The sequence below is a fragment of the Gossypium hirsutum genome, chromosome D13 (assembly GCF_007990345.1).
Source record: "Gossypium hirsutum isolate 1008001.06 chromosome D13, Gossypium_hirsutum_v2.1, whole genome shotgun sequence".
Lineage (NCBI taxonomy): Eukaryota > Viridiplantae > Streptophyta > Magnoliopsida > Malvales > Malvaceae > Gossypium > Gossypium hirsutum.
Window position 1 is genome coordinate 60,526,447 of NC_053449.1, and position 15,293 is coordinate 60,541,739.

The 15,293-nt window shown below is 35.5% G+C and overlaps 1 long non-coding RNA gene across 2 annotated transcripts; it reads right to left on the bottom strand.

The window, feature by feature from the left end:
- Positions 1 to 7,011: 7,011 nt before the first annotated feature.
- On the bottom strand, positions 7,012 to 11,474 carry LOC107932061 (uncharacterized). Of its 2 annotated transcripts, XR_001693333.2 has the most exons (6): positions 11,182 to 11,420; positions 10,734 to 10,903; positions 10,553 to 10,615; positions 10,111 to 10,470; positions 9,887 to 9,987; positions 7,012 to 9,282 (listed from the first exon to the last, which is right to left on the bottom strand). It is a non-coding gene; the product is annotated as an uncharacterized lncRNA (long non-coding RNA). The 2 variants fall into 2 exon arrangements; XR_001693331.2 differs by having other exon boundaries at positions 7,012 to 9,987; positions 11,182 to 11,474.
- Between the last annotated feature and the right edge of the window lie 3,819 nt (positions 11,475 to 15,293).

Below are 15,293 nucleotides of genomic sequence, written 5' to 3' on the forward strand. Positions count from 1 at the left end.
TGATTCTTGATATACTCCAAGATATCATGGAACCATGGTCGTCCATCTGATTCCTTCTCAATACTAAAATAGTGTGCGGGTGTCTCACATATACTCATTTGGATGGGCACTATCTCAATTTCTCTGTTTGCTTTGAACATCGAAGCCAAGGTGGCTAGGCCATCAGCCAATTAGTCCTCCTATCGTGGAAAGTACTTAAAAGTCACTTCTTTGAATTCTTTGACCAATTTCCCACGAGATCGTGATACCTGACTAATTTTGGATCTCTCACTTCCCAATCTCCGCGAATTTGATAAATGACAAATGCTGAGTCCCCGTATACCTCTAAAATTTCAATTTTCCTCCTGATAGCTGCACGGAGTCCCATGGTGCAAGCCTCATACTCTGCTATATTATTGGTATAGAAGAAATTCAATCTGGCAATAAGCGGGTAATGGTCCCCTTCGGGTGACACTAAGACTGCTCCGATCCCATGCCCCATGCATTTGATGCACCATCAAAGCTCATCTTCCATGACTTCTCTTTTGATGACTCGCCCTCTTTTTCTGAAATGCACATCAAATCTTCATCTGGGAAATCAAATCTCAAAAGCTCGTATTCCTCCGTTGTTTGACTTGCCAAGAAGTCAGTTATTGCGCTTCCCTTTATCGACTTTTGGCTCACATATACAATGTCATACTCAGTTAATAGGATCTGTCATCGTGCCATTCTCCCTGAGAGTGCAGGTGACTCCATCAAGTACTTTATTGGGTCCAGTTTTGAAATTAACCATGTCGTATGATACAGCATGTATTGTCTGAGCCTTCGAACCGTCCAAATTAATGCACAACAAAAAATTTCAATTGAAGGGTATTTTGCTTCATACTTTGTGAACTTCTTACTGAGGTAGTAAATTGCCTTTTCTCTTTTCCCCGACTCATCATGTTGTCCCAGAACGTAACCCATTGAGTTTTCAAACACAGTCAGGTACAATATTAAAGGTTTTCCAAGGGTCGACGGTACTAGTACCGGAGGATTAGATAGATACTGTTTTATCTTGTCGAAGGCCATTTGGCACTCCTCATTCCATTCTCCCCGATTTTGTTTTCGAAGGAGTCAAAAAATTGGATCACACTGATTGGTAAGTTGGGCAATGAATCGAGCAATGTAATTCAACCTTCCTAAAAATCTTCTGACTTCCTTTTGTGTGCGCGGGGGAGGCAATTCTTGTATAGCTTTTATCTTATCTGGATCAACCTCGATACCTCTCTCACTGACAATGAAACCTAGTAGTTTTTCTGAGGTAGCCCCAAACGTACTTTTGGCCGGGTTAATCTTCAACTGGAACTTTCTTAACCTTTTGAACAACTACTTTAGATTACCAACATGCTCTTTTTCTTCCCGAGATTTGGAAATCATATCATCGACATAAACTTCTATTTCTTTGTGCATCATATCATGGAACAACGTCACCATGGCTCTCCGATATGTTGCCCCAGCATTCTTTAATCCGAACAGCATTACCTTATAGCAGAAGGTTCCCCACATTGTTATGGATATAGTTTTCTTCAAGTCCCCGGGAGCCATCCTTATCTGGTTATAACCTGAGAAGCCATCCATGAAAGAAAACAGAGAATGCTTTGCCGTATTATCCACCAAAGTGTCGATGTGTGGTAAAGGAAAGTTATCCTTAGGGCTTGCTTGATTCAGATCACGATAATCCACGCACATTCACACCTTGCCATCTTTCTTCGGCACTAGGACTATATTAGCTACCCATTCTGGATACTTGGAGACTTGTAGAAAGCCAACGTCAAATTGTTCCTTGACTTCTTCTTTTATCTTCAACAGCATTTCGGGTCTCATCCTTCTTAACTTCTGTTGAACAGGTTTGCATTCTGATTTCAGTGGGAGCTTATGGACCACAACATCCACATTTAACCCTGGCATGTCCTGATACAACCAGGCAAACACATCATTATACTCACGGAGCAAGGCGATCAAATTCTGTTTGGTGTTCTCTGAAATAGAAATCCCAATCTTCACTTCTTGTTTCTTTTCTTCACTTCCCAAGTTTACTGTCTCAACAGATTCTTGATGGGGTAAAATCTGTTTCTCTTCTTTTTTAACCATTCTCAGTAAGTCAGAAGGCGAGACACAATTTTCAGCATCTTTCTTAGCTTCGAATTCTCCTAAACAAATAGCCTTCTCGAAATCGATTTCAGGACTTGTAACGGAATTGTTCATGCTATGGACATCTGAGCACCTGAAAGGTGAATGGGAAAGAAAACTGCAGAGGAGCATCAAAGTACTAGGATCAACACACAAAATGTTATGAAATGATATGAAATACATGTAAGAAGATGATATGAAGAGAAGGGATAATTACGAAGCTAATAGAAATAAAAAGACCATGACAAAATGCATCTTCATTGATGTTCATTGAAATGATAAAGAGCAAACAGAAACTCTTACAAAAGGAATCCCACTATTTAAAGACACAAAAAATAATGGAGAATTAACATTGGGCATTACTCTAGAGAGGACTTAGAAACTACAAGGAGTTCTACAGCAGTCCAATTGTTCAAAACATATTCTGGAGAACAGGGGTGTATCATTGAAACATCCTCAATCGTATCACTCTCATTGAGTTCAGCATCCATATCTCTAGCTCTTAGATGTGTTCTATAAGAATGACGTGATTCCAGACTTATAGTGCCACAACTGTGGATTGTGCGGTTCTAGCTTTAGCGAGCGATTAGGATGATATGTACATGCAATGAATGAATGAATGAATGACTAATGAAGGATAAATGTTAATTATACAAAAAATGCAAAAAAGGGGGTGTTGATTTCAAGATAGCCCCATATTTGGGCGTTTCATTAATCAAAAGAGTTTATTACAAAAAGTTTTGTCATCCTTGTTCAGCAGTTACACAAATTTCTTAGCCACATCGCATTGTTTCTTTATGTGTTCCAGGAACTCCGATATGTTTGACCTTTGGCTATGAGGGTATTGACAACTAAGAACTTCCGCTTCATCTGATAATTGTACTACTTGCGTAGTCGCTTTACGAATTTCATTGATCAAACTACCGAGATGCATATCTTTTTCTTGGAGGGCTCTTTCGTATACACGTATGTCTCTATCATGCTGACCATTCTTCTCTTCTAGAGCTATCAGGAGGTCGTCCAAATGTTACTAATGAGTTTGCAGTGTACTTTCTAGATTCCGGATTCTTCCTTTTAGCTCTTGACACTCAGACTGACTAGCTATTAATTTTGCAGACACAGTTTCGTATTCAACATTCTTCTTCCTCAACTCTATCATTGCCCGTGCAGCTCTTTCCTCCTCTTTCTTTGCTTTTGCTTTCCAGAACTCCATCCCACCTTTGATATTACTTAGTTCCTACTTCCATTCTGCTGATGATTTCCCCAATCCACTGTTCCTTATAGTGCCTCTTAATTTCTTGTTTTCCAAATGAAGGTCCCTTAAATCCTTTCTCGTAACTTCAACTTATTTTTGGACTTTCTCGGTTCTAGATTTTTCAATTTGGACATCAATCTTCAGCTGGTAGTTTTCCTCCTAGATAGAACTAATATCTCGTAACAGTTTGGCTTTTTTACGTTCAAATTCATGTTTTGTAATTTCTATCTCGGATGAGATTTCCTTTGAAAACAGATTCTGGCAAGCTTCATCAATCGGTGGGGTTATTTGACTCTTCACTCATCGTTGCCTCTATATGCCATAATCTACAGTAATAGTATTAGCATAGAGAGCTAACTCCATTAGGTAGATTTTCCTCCAAGAATTTACGGTATCTCGCACCCTTTTCATGTAACCCTCACCCGTAAAAGCAAACTCCGATTGTGCCAATCAATCAGTAACTGGTACAAACTATCGCGAAGTGAACTGTCTCTGAACCATCAACGGAGCATATCCAACTCCTTCCCATAATCCTAACAAAGGCACCCAGTCTTGGTTCTCACACTTGTATAACAAGACAGATGAACGAATCTAAGGTGCTCCCCAAGTTATATCTTCAACACAGAGGTTCTGAAAAACCGAGACCCAATGTTGTTCAGTGACATCCCTTGGCCAATTTTTTTCAAGGTGTGCTTCCAACGGAGCGAATGTCTTTGAAAACATGTGGAAAGGCGTGCGCTCCACCTTCCAAAAGTGGCTAAAGATCCAAACATTCAGTAACTGAGCGCATCCGATAAAACGTCCTTCCTCTTTTCTCCTACAAGCATTTAGAGATCTAAAAGTCTCAGCCAAGATGGTTGGGACCAGGTTGATTCTTTGCCTCAACTTTTCGAAGAAATCCACAACCGCAACTTCAATATGCCCAAGAACCTTCGGGAAGACGACCAATCCATAAATAGCCAAGGCAAACAGATCTATCCTTCTCAAAGTATCTGGATGATTCTGAACTAACTCTCGAAGAGAAAACCATGGAACACAACTGACTTCATTCTTCTTCTTTATCTGATTTTCAGCCCATATATCAGTCATCTCTGTCAACTTCATTAACTTTTTCTTGAAGGTCATTGGTTTAGGCTCCTTCACATATATCTTATTGAGTTGCACATTGTCGATGCGAAGCAAGGCAGCATACTCTTCTATGGTCGGAGTCATATCTTCTTGATTGAAAGTGAAACACTGATAGGTCGGGTCCCAGAATCGAACCATGGCATAGATCAATTGCTCGTTCACATTGATTGCTATAAAGTGAGCTATATCCCCGTATTTTCCAGTAAAGTTGCTTCTAGTATCTGAGTCCCATTGTCCTCAGATCCTAGTCAAGTCTTCGATGTTATTTTGACGAGCATTCGAAGTCACGCGCTCAGGAAGATCAAAGATGTATCTTTCTTTTAAACTATCCCTTTTCGCTTTCTGAGTCCTCAAAGACCAATCTCGAACTACGGCATTTTTCTCGGTTACTTGTGTAATTGACTCCTCCATCAGAAATCTCGAACTAATGAGATGTCTACGATGCATGATGAAAAATAAAATTAAGAACAAATAACCTTGGTTAGAGATCACAACAGATATAAACAGAAGGAAAAAGAAAAATAAAGACTATGGAAAATTTAACAAATTAAGCTATTCAATCATGCAATTTGGTGGAACAGACCCACATTTTTTTTGCCCCAACATTCTTTACAAGAAACCTACCCCACATACCATCAGACAATCTATCCAGCCAAATTTATTAAACAGACTCAATTCATTTGCAAATAAGTGTAAATGTAAAAGAAATAAAAGGTAAGAGTCGCTTCTCCCGTGTACTTATTTTGGTAACTATCAAACGGACAGAGGTTCGTCGTGGCTTTAATTGGGTGGCTCGTAAGGTTCACTATATGTGGTTTTGGTTCTAGAAAGGTACTCGAATTGTCCATACTGTCACCTACTAAGGTTAGTATGGAGCCTCAGTCATCACCTATCACAGGCTCACGAGCTCAATTCGAGGGATTACATTTACTTATGCCTATGCGGAGGGACGAGTTAACTCAAGAAAACATAAGTCATATGTAACCCGGAAGTATTTCACTAGCCTGTGCGGAGGGACGAGTTAACTCACAAAGGCGTAGCGTTTACTTCCACTTAAACGGACGGAGCTCGGGTAAAGAGCTCATGTTATGTAAGAATGCAAGTGCACGGTGTGGGGAGAAACTCACAAACCTTTTTATTTTTTGTTTTTACTAAAAAACAAACTATAAAACTATAAAACTTAAAGCTGAGAAAAAACATAAAAATAAAACGAGTTAGAAAAATATTAATGTGAAAACCGGATGCAGATGCATGACTTTAAAAAAAATCAAAGACCACAATTAAAATTTATTTGAACAAGAAATTTTGAAAATTTTGACAACACGCGTTTAACATCAGACTCGACTCTCAAAAGATGTCCCTAGTGGAGTCGCCAGCTGTAGCGACCTAAAAATTTGGGCACGGGCGCTAGTCGAAGTAATTATTGAAAATTTGAAAACAGTGTCTCGATTTTATTTGAAAAAAAAAGAGTCGCCACCGATCTTTTTTCTAGGTGTGATCGGACACCTAATAAATTCTCTTTTTTTGAAGAAAAATTTATTTTTAAATTTTTCTACAAAAGAGGTAATTTTAGGTCTACGTGAAAATCCAGAGAAAATTAGAGTTCGGGAGTCGGTTACGCGCGAGGAAGGTATTAACACCCTCGCGACGCCCAAAATTGGTATATCGTTAAACGCACGTTGTCTTAATTTTCAAAAATACAAGTTCAATTTAATAGTTAATCGCAATCCGATCAAAATACGGTAAATTTTTTTTGAAACACGAATATTTTTGAAACAATTATTTTTTTTTGAAAACACGAAAAATTTTTAAAACACGAGAATTTTAGAGACACAAAAATTATTAAAAACACGAAAATTTTTGAAGACGCGACGATTTTGAGACACGAGAAATTTTTTGAAAACGCGATTTTTTTAAATGTGAAAATTTGTGAAACACGAGAATTGTTGAAAACACGAAAATTTTTGAAAACACGCAAATTTTTGGAACACGGAAGTTTTTAGAAAATACGAAAAAATTTTTATCATCGAAATTTTTTGAAAACACGAAATTTTTTAAAACACCAGAATTTTAGAAAACACGAGGATTTTTGAAATACGAAAATTTTTGAAAACACGATAATTTTTTTAAAACATGAAAATTTTTGAAAACATCGGAATTTTTGAAGACACGAAGATTTTTGAAACACAGGAATTTTTTTTTGAAAACATGAAAAATTTGAAAAATTGAATTTTTTGAAAATACGGGAAATTTTTTTGAAAACATAAATTTTTTTTAAATTTTTTTGAATTTTTTTCGTTTTTTTAAAAGGGCGTATCGTGTTTAACGCAAACCGGTGATATTCACCCAACATAACGATGAAATCAACTGTTTAATGTTAAATTGATTCGTTGCCTTATTTATTAAAATAATTTAAATAAAATTAAATTGAAATTAAATTAAATTAAATTAAAACGATAAATACAAAAATATAAAAATTCATAAAGTACTAAAAATATTAAAACGAAATAGCATAAAAATACAAGCATTAAATTAAAAGTGAAATAAATGAAATTCCCGAAAAAAAATCCAAAACACGAGCTTGGCCGAATGGTTTACACAAATTGAACCCTTTTTTTCTTTTTTTTTTCCTTCTCTTTTTTCTTCTTTTTTTTCTCCTTTTTTTTCTCTCTGCTGGGCCGGCCCGTTGCGCTGCCTCCTGGGCTGGATCGTTCGGGCTGGCCTGCTAGCTTGCTGGGCCTTGTTGGGAGTTTTTTTGCTTTGGGCCTTGTTTTGTTTCTCTTTCTTTTGTGTTTTTGTTTTTGGGCTGCTCTCTGGCCTGCTAAGTTGCTGGGCTGCTGCTGTGGCCTGCTGGTGCTGTCGGGTCGCGGGAAGGGGCGACCTGACTGTTAAAAAAATTCATTTTCTTTTTCTTTTTTTTTTCCCTTTTCTTCTTTCATTCTTTCTTTTTCTTCTCCTTCATTCAGCCCCCGACAGCGCTTCCCCCAGTCTGGTGCAGTGGTCTTCACCCAGTCTGGTGCAGTGGGCGCACGATGAAGCCCTCCTCTTCTCCTATTTTCTGAAAAAAAGCTCCATCTTTTCTTTATTTCTTTTTCAAATCTCTTTTTTTCTCTCATTTTTTTTGAAATTTTTTTGATGAATGGGGGTTCCTATTTTGGGGGTTTTAAGCCCAATTTATAGCACTATTGGGGATTTGTCGTGGATGGTATGTGGCGATTTCAATGAAATTCTGTACAATTTTGAAAAAAAAAGGGTTTACCGCGAGAAGAATGGCGAATGGAAGCTTTTCGTAAGACATTGGAGGAATGCAATTTATCGGATATTGGGTTTTATGGAAACTGGTTTACCTGGGAACGGGGAAATTTTCCTGAAAATAATAGTCGAGCAGTTAGAGAGATTGCAACTGATGAATGGTTACGAATTTTTCCAGAATTCCAGATTCAGCATCTTCCACATACGTTTTCTGATCATTGTCCCTTATTGGTTCATATCAAAAAGGAAAGCAGTGAGCGAACACAAAAAGAATTCAAGTTTTAAGCATGGTGGGTATTAGAGGATTCGTTTTTTAATGAGGTCAAAAACATCTGGGAACAATCTGAGGGAGATCTCTTATGCAAGCTAAACAGTACGAAAATGGGGCTGGAGCAATGGTCAAGACAAATTCGAAGAGACAAAGAACAAGAGTCAACTGGTTAAGATTAGGGGATAAAAACACAGCTTTCTTCCACGAACAAGCCACACAGAAGAGACAAAGAAATTTGATTCGTAAAATGCAAGATGAAACGGACAAATTACAAGAAATGGAAATGATTGCCAGAATGTATTTCCAAAAACTTTTCTACGCAAGCAGCAAGGCAAAATTTGAGTACGTTTTGTCGTGAGTTCCTCGATGTATATCGAAAGAATATAATGCAATGCTTATGGAGAGATACACGAAGGAATAAATTCAGCAGGCTTTGTCAGAATTAGGGCCCACTAAGGAACCTGGGGAAGATGGATTTCCCGCGTTATTTTATCAGAAATGTTTGGGGATTATTGGAGAAGTAGCTATCTTTTGTCTCAATCGTCTGAATGAAGGAATGTAGACTGATCAAATTAATAAAACAAATATCTTTTTAATCCCAAAAATTTCAAATCCTATGGATATATCATATTTCAGACCCTTTAGTTTGTGTAATGTTCTATACAAATTAATGGCTAAAGTTATTGCAAAACGTCTTCGGAAAATCTTGGACAAATGCATTAATCCTGCACAAAGTGCTTTTGTGCCGGGGAGATTGATATCGGATAATGTGTTGCTCGCCTATGAACTTCTCCATACACTAAAAAAGAAGAGAACAGGGAAGACTGGATTTATGGCGGTCAAACTGGACATGAGCAAAGCATACGATAGGGTAGAATGGAGTTCTGTGCAGGAGGTAATGAAAAAAATGGGTTTTGACTCAGAGTAGGTGACTTTACTGTTAAGATGTGTAACTACAGTCTTTTATTCAGTTGTTCTTAACAGATACAATGGAGAATCTTTCTACCCTACGAGAGGACTACGACAAGGGGACCCACTGAGCCTGTTTCTATTTTTATTTTGTGGAGGAGGTCTTTCTAGTCTTATGAAGCTAGGTATGCAGGAGAATAGAGTAAGAGGTGTTAAGGCAAGCAGAAGTGGGACACAGGTTTCACATTTACTTTTTGCAGACGATTGTATGCTGTTCGGGGAAGCTACAGAGAGTTCAACTTTTTTAAAACTGATTCTGCACAAATATGAAGCTTGTTCAGGCCAAAAAGTTAATTTTTCTAAATCCACAATTTTTTTCAACAGTAATTCACAATAAGAAAAAAGACAAACAGTTACTCGAGTTATTGGAGTGCGAAGGTCAGATGAAATGGAAAGATATCTACGGCTACCGAATTTGGTAGGAAGAAGCAAAAAGGCGGCGTTTCAGATTTTGAAAGATAGGTTCAAACAACGAATTGATAATTGGAGCATCAAATATCTTTCACAATGAGGTAAGGAAATTTTCATCAAAGCCGTTTTACAATCTATACCAACCTATGCAATGTCTTGTTTTTTACTTCCTAAATATTTATGTATGGAGTTAGAGGGAATTATTGCAAAATTTTGGTGGCAGAAAAATAAAAGAAAAAAGGGGATCCATTGATGTGCATGGAAAAATGTTTGCTTACCAAAAGATTCGGGTGGTTTAGGTTTAAGAAGGTTAAATAAGTTTAATTTTGCGCTATTAGCTAAACTGGGTTGGCGCCTTATTAATTATCTGAGTTCTTCGTTAGCCTAAGTTTTAAAAGCTAAATATTTTCCTAGAACGAATTTCTTAAATGCTTCTTTGGGTAACCTACCTTCACTCACCTGGAGGAGTATTTGGTCAACAAAAAAACTTTTGTTGGATGGCTTATGCTGGCGGGTTGGAGTAGGAGACTATATCAATCTGGAATGACCACTAGATACCGGGAGTAACAGAAGACAAGGTACAGAACAATAACAACAATGCGGAATTAAGGTTAGTGTCCAACTTAATCAATAAAGAAAGCAGAACATGGAATAGAGAGTTGATTGTCCGTACCTTTAATACGGATATTACGAAGAAGATAATGCAGATTCCGCTTTCAAAGTCAAGCCAAAGAAGACGTTCAAGTCTGGGGAGGGGAGGCGACTGGAGTCTTTTCAGTAAGGAGCGCCTATAAACTATTACAGGAGTCTACTACAGATTTTAATGCTTATTTACAGACCCATACAAATAATTTTTTCAGGAAATTATGGAGTCTAGATCTGCCTTCAAAAATTAAGATTACAGTATGGAAAATTACGGGGAACTACATTCCAACTTTCTCCAATCGAAAACTAAGAAGAGTAATGACTGAGGATCGATGTTTGAAGTGTGGACAGGAAGCAGAAGATAGCAACCATGTCTTTTAAAGGTGTCCTATAGCGAAAGAAGTATGGAGTCAGTTGAATTTTTCATGGGTATTTAATAACAGTAATTTCGATCTCTGGAGTTGGCTTACCTGGGTTTTCAGCGAAGGAACAAATGAACAGTGTCGAGGATTCTGCTGTGGGCTATGGATAATCTGGACAAGCAGAAATAAATTTCTTTATGAAGGTAAAATCAGTACCAGTTGGGACATATCCAAGCAAATAAAAAAGCTATATTCTTGAGCTGGAAGGTATTAGAGAAAGGGAACTCACCTTAGTAACCAGTACAAAGTCTAGGCAGAGGCTACAAAGAGAGAATACGACCATCTTCTTCGATGCGACTTTTGACTCAAAGCATAACAGATCTACGTCAGGCCTAGTTGTCAAGGACCAAGAGGGTAAAATCGTGGTTGCAAAGTCAATCCTTCATGAAAATGTTGCATCTCCATTTGGGGCGGAAGCATATGCAGGATATCAAGCAACAATGTTAGGGATTCAACTGCGATATCTTAATGTGGATATACTAGGAGATTTAAAAACAGTTACAACCAAATGCCAAAGTGAAAATCGCGACAGATCAGAAATAGGAGCAATCATCAGTGATATTCAAGGACTAAAAGGTTTCTTTCAAAAAATCAGTTTCTTCTTCATACCAAGGACTGGAAATATTGAAGCACACAGAATAGCAAAAGAAACACTCATGAAGGGGAAGGAACTATACCTGGAAGGAGAGACCTTACGAGCATTATGCGAGGAGCAGGAATCAACTCGTCTGGGCTATTCGGAGCAAAGGGAAAGAAGATAAGATTTTGATTTTGGCAAGAGTGGGTGTCGATTGAAATGAAAGAAGAGTTGCAGTTTAGTAAAAGTAATCAGAAAGGCAAAAGATTTGAGGGGATTTGCTTTTACTGTTCAGTGGTCTTGGGCAGAGGAAACGACAGAACATTTATTGTAGACAACTGGATAATTTTCGGCTGGAGTTTTTTTTTAATTTTATTTTTACTTTTGTGGGCTAAACTGATGAAAGGTCGTTTCTTTGTTGTTTTATTTAGGATTCAACTGTTTGGGTTTAGCCCAAATTGGACGTTTTTGTGTTTTCATTTTCTTATTTTAATCCAGTCGAATTTTAAAAAAAAATCGAACATTTTTTTATTAAAAAAAATCCAACATTTTTTTATTCAAAAAAATCCAACATTTTTCGACCGAAATATATGAAAGGAAGGCAAAATTCAATGTTGGCGTCTGGTCCCAATAAGCTCCAAAATCTGCACTTTAAACAGGAAACTTTTAGAATCGCCTCCTCCATTCAACCTCTTCCTTCCAAAGTTAATATTAAAATATTTGAGAGATGTTTACATACATACATATATATTATGATTAAATAACATATAGGACGAAATTTTTAGTTGATAAACTTTAACTAGAGGTGTTGATGGATAGAGCCATGTAAAGTTCGGGTCGGACCTAAATATAATATATAATTTTTATTTGTTCAAACTCGATTCAGCTTAAAATATGAATTTAAAATTTTTTTAAATCTGTCTATATTTGTAAAAGGCTAACTCAAACTAATATTATTTTTAATTTTTTTATATTATTTTAATTTAATATTTTTTTCATTTTATTAAAATTTTCTATATAATCATCTTAACATTATTTTAATATTTATATTAGAGTAGTATTATATATCTTATATAAGTATTTTTTAATGTTATAAATTACATAATATAAAATATTATAAACTTAAAAACAGGTCAAGTCGAGCCGAGTTGAGCTCTAGTCTTCAATGTTCAAGTCCAAGCCTGACCAATTTTTTAAACGGATCTTTTTTTTTTGCACAAGTCTATTTTTCAGGTTTAATATTTTTACCCAAACCATTTCAAATTTTAAATGATCTTTAAACTTGGATAAATAACTTGACCCATAAACAGATATAATTGTAACAAACTGCGTAAAAAATTTATAACTCTTTTTAAAGATAAATTATGACAATTTGATGATACAACATTGAATGACGACATTTCCCATTTTTTTCCAACCATATTTGGCTGCCTCTTCTAAACATTTAAATCACGAGGGAATACAAAATTAATCACATTTATTTTTTAGAAAAGAATATAAGAAAAATGCTATTATTATTATTATTATTATTATTATTATTCAATATAGAAAAGGGTAGTATATTCAATATCACTAAACTATTAGTAAATTTATGTTTTGCTCACTCAAGTTCAAAAAGTTACAAATGGTTACTAAACTATATGAAAGTTTTTATTTATGTCATTGGGTTGTTAAATTTTTATTTTCAAAAGTTCGGCTAGTGAGCTCTAAGCAACTATTCGAAGATTGATACAATGAACTAGCACCCATCGACGAGTAGAAGAACAAATATTAGATCCAAGTCGATCCAATAGTTTGCTTGGAGATCGGAGAAGAAAGATGTTTGGATTTTGATTTGCATATTCATGACGTTCAAAGTTGTTTCATAAAAAAAAATTGAATAGTTAAAGAGAAGGGGAATGAGATCTTATAGTTGGTGCAAGTGGTGTCAATAAATAAGGCCATATAACAGTGATTTCAATAGCCTAGGGACTTAAATAAAAACTTTCAAATAATTCAATGACCATTTTGTAATTTTTTGAAATTAAGTGACCAAAACATAAATTTATTAATAGTTTAATAACATTGGGTATAGTTTACGTAATAATTTTCTATGTAGGAAGCATCACATCTAGAAACAACGGAATCTAACTTAATGAATTAAACAGGGCTTAAATGAAAAATTAGCCCCTACACTATATCATTTTTCTCATTTAGATCCTTAAACTTTTTTATGGCAGTATCTAAACTTTAATTCCGCTGCTATTTTTGGTCCAACAATTAATCCCGTTAAAAAAATTCTTTTATTAAATTATATTGTGACACATGGTAATAATTTAATAAAATTCAATTATTTTTCCTTTTGTCTTTCTTATCTCCTCTTTCCACAGTTTTTTCTTTCTTTAATCTTCTTCTTCCTCCTCCTCCTCCTCCTCCTCCTCCTCCTCCTCCTCCTCCTCCTCCTCCTCCTCCTCCCTTCTCTCGCTCTTTAGAAGATCTCAGCGTTTTGCTGGAAACACGGTAAGGTCTGCTGTGCATGCATCTTTCATCCTTCTATTTTACATACCATTGAAATGACATTCAACAATTGGAATATAATGGCGGATGTTTTCAACTTGGAGGTCTGCCATTTCATTTGGAAATTTATTCTTTACTTGGTTTTATATATTATTAACTTAAATATTAAGAAGTTCATGAGTCGAGTCGAGTTAGATTCGGGTCGAGTCTAAATATGATATTAATAAATTTTATGTTTGCACAAGCTCGACTTGACCCGAAATATAGATCTAAAATTTTGCATATAACTCTCATATTTACAAAAGATTAATTTATGCTTATTTTAGACCCGTTCATATTATTTTTATTTTTTATATTATTTTAATTTAATACTTAATAATTTAATATATGCTTTATTTATTGAATTTTTTATATAGTTATTTTAACATTATTTTAATATTTACATTAAAGTAGTATTATATATCTAGTATAGATTTATTTTTTTAGTGTGTTATAAATTATATAAAATATTATAAAAATTAAAAATAGATCAGGTCAGACTCAAGCCTTAAATGTTTAAACTTAATTCCGACTCATATTTAAAATAACCCTAATTTTTTTGCCAAAGCCCATTTTTGAGGTCTAATATTTTTTATTCAAACCCTCCTAAGTTTCAGATGGACCTTCATATCTTGACGGATAGCCTCATTTTGAATAGGTATAGAAATGCTTTGGTGAATTAAATATTAGAATACACTTTTCTTAAAAAATTGTCACAAATAAAGTCCCGTTTTATGTTTGGTTTACCCTCATCTTAAAAGGAATGGGTCACTCAACTTTTCTTTGTTAGCCTTACCTGCCTCCAATCCGAGCAACATTGGGAAAGTTACAAAGATGTTTTTGGTTACAGTTGTGAAGTTGAATCTGCAAAAATTAGGGATTGTAGCAATAGGTTGTCTTAATGGACCGATACTTGATTGACAGGAAGATTACCATAAGTTAATGTTGATATCAATGTAGTACTGGTACGTGTCGAAACTATTTTTAAATTTGAAAAAAAAAACCGATTAAAAAAAATAAAATGGGAGTCGCCACCGACCTTTATTGAATGTGTGATCGGATCACTTTGAAAACGATTTTAGGTCTACGAATTTTGAGAAAATAAGTTCGGGAGTCGATTACGTACGAGGAAGGGTTAGCACCCTCGTAACGCCCAAAATTGGTACCGAATTGATTGTTTAATGTCTTAGTGTCGAGAATTTGGAAAGATTTTAAAATACGATCCTTGGAAAAGAAAATCTGAATAAAATAAATTGGATGATGAGACTCACTTATTTCAAAGAAATAAATTGACACACTCAGTAAGTTAGAGTGCAACATTTTAAATCCTCGAAATTAAGTTTATCTTTTGACTTTTAAAATCTATGCATTTGAGAAGGATATCTGATTATTTGGGTCAAATGAGAAAATCAAAACCCAGTAAGTTAGGGTTCGATTTCACAAAATTTCTAAATATCGAATATTGCCTTTATTTTCGTTTGTTAGAAAAATTCTTGTCTTGAGAAAACAGCACGTCACATCCAATTCGTTATGACACAACGTATCAAATTCCCGAGAATGAGCTTTTTATTTATATTTTAATTTAAAAGGATATTCGGTTTCTTAGATCCCGAGGAAGATTGGAATCCAGTAAGTTAGGACACAATCCTTTCGAGGATCCCAAATTCCGAGTGTCGC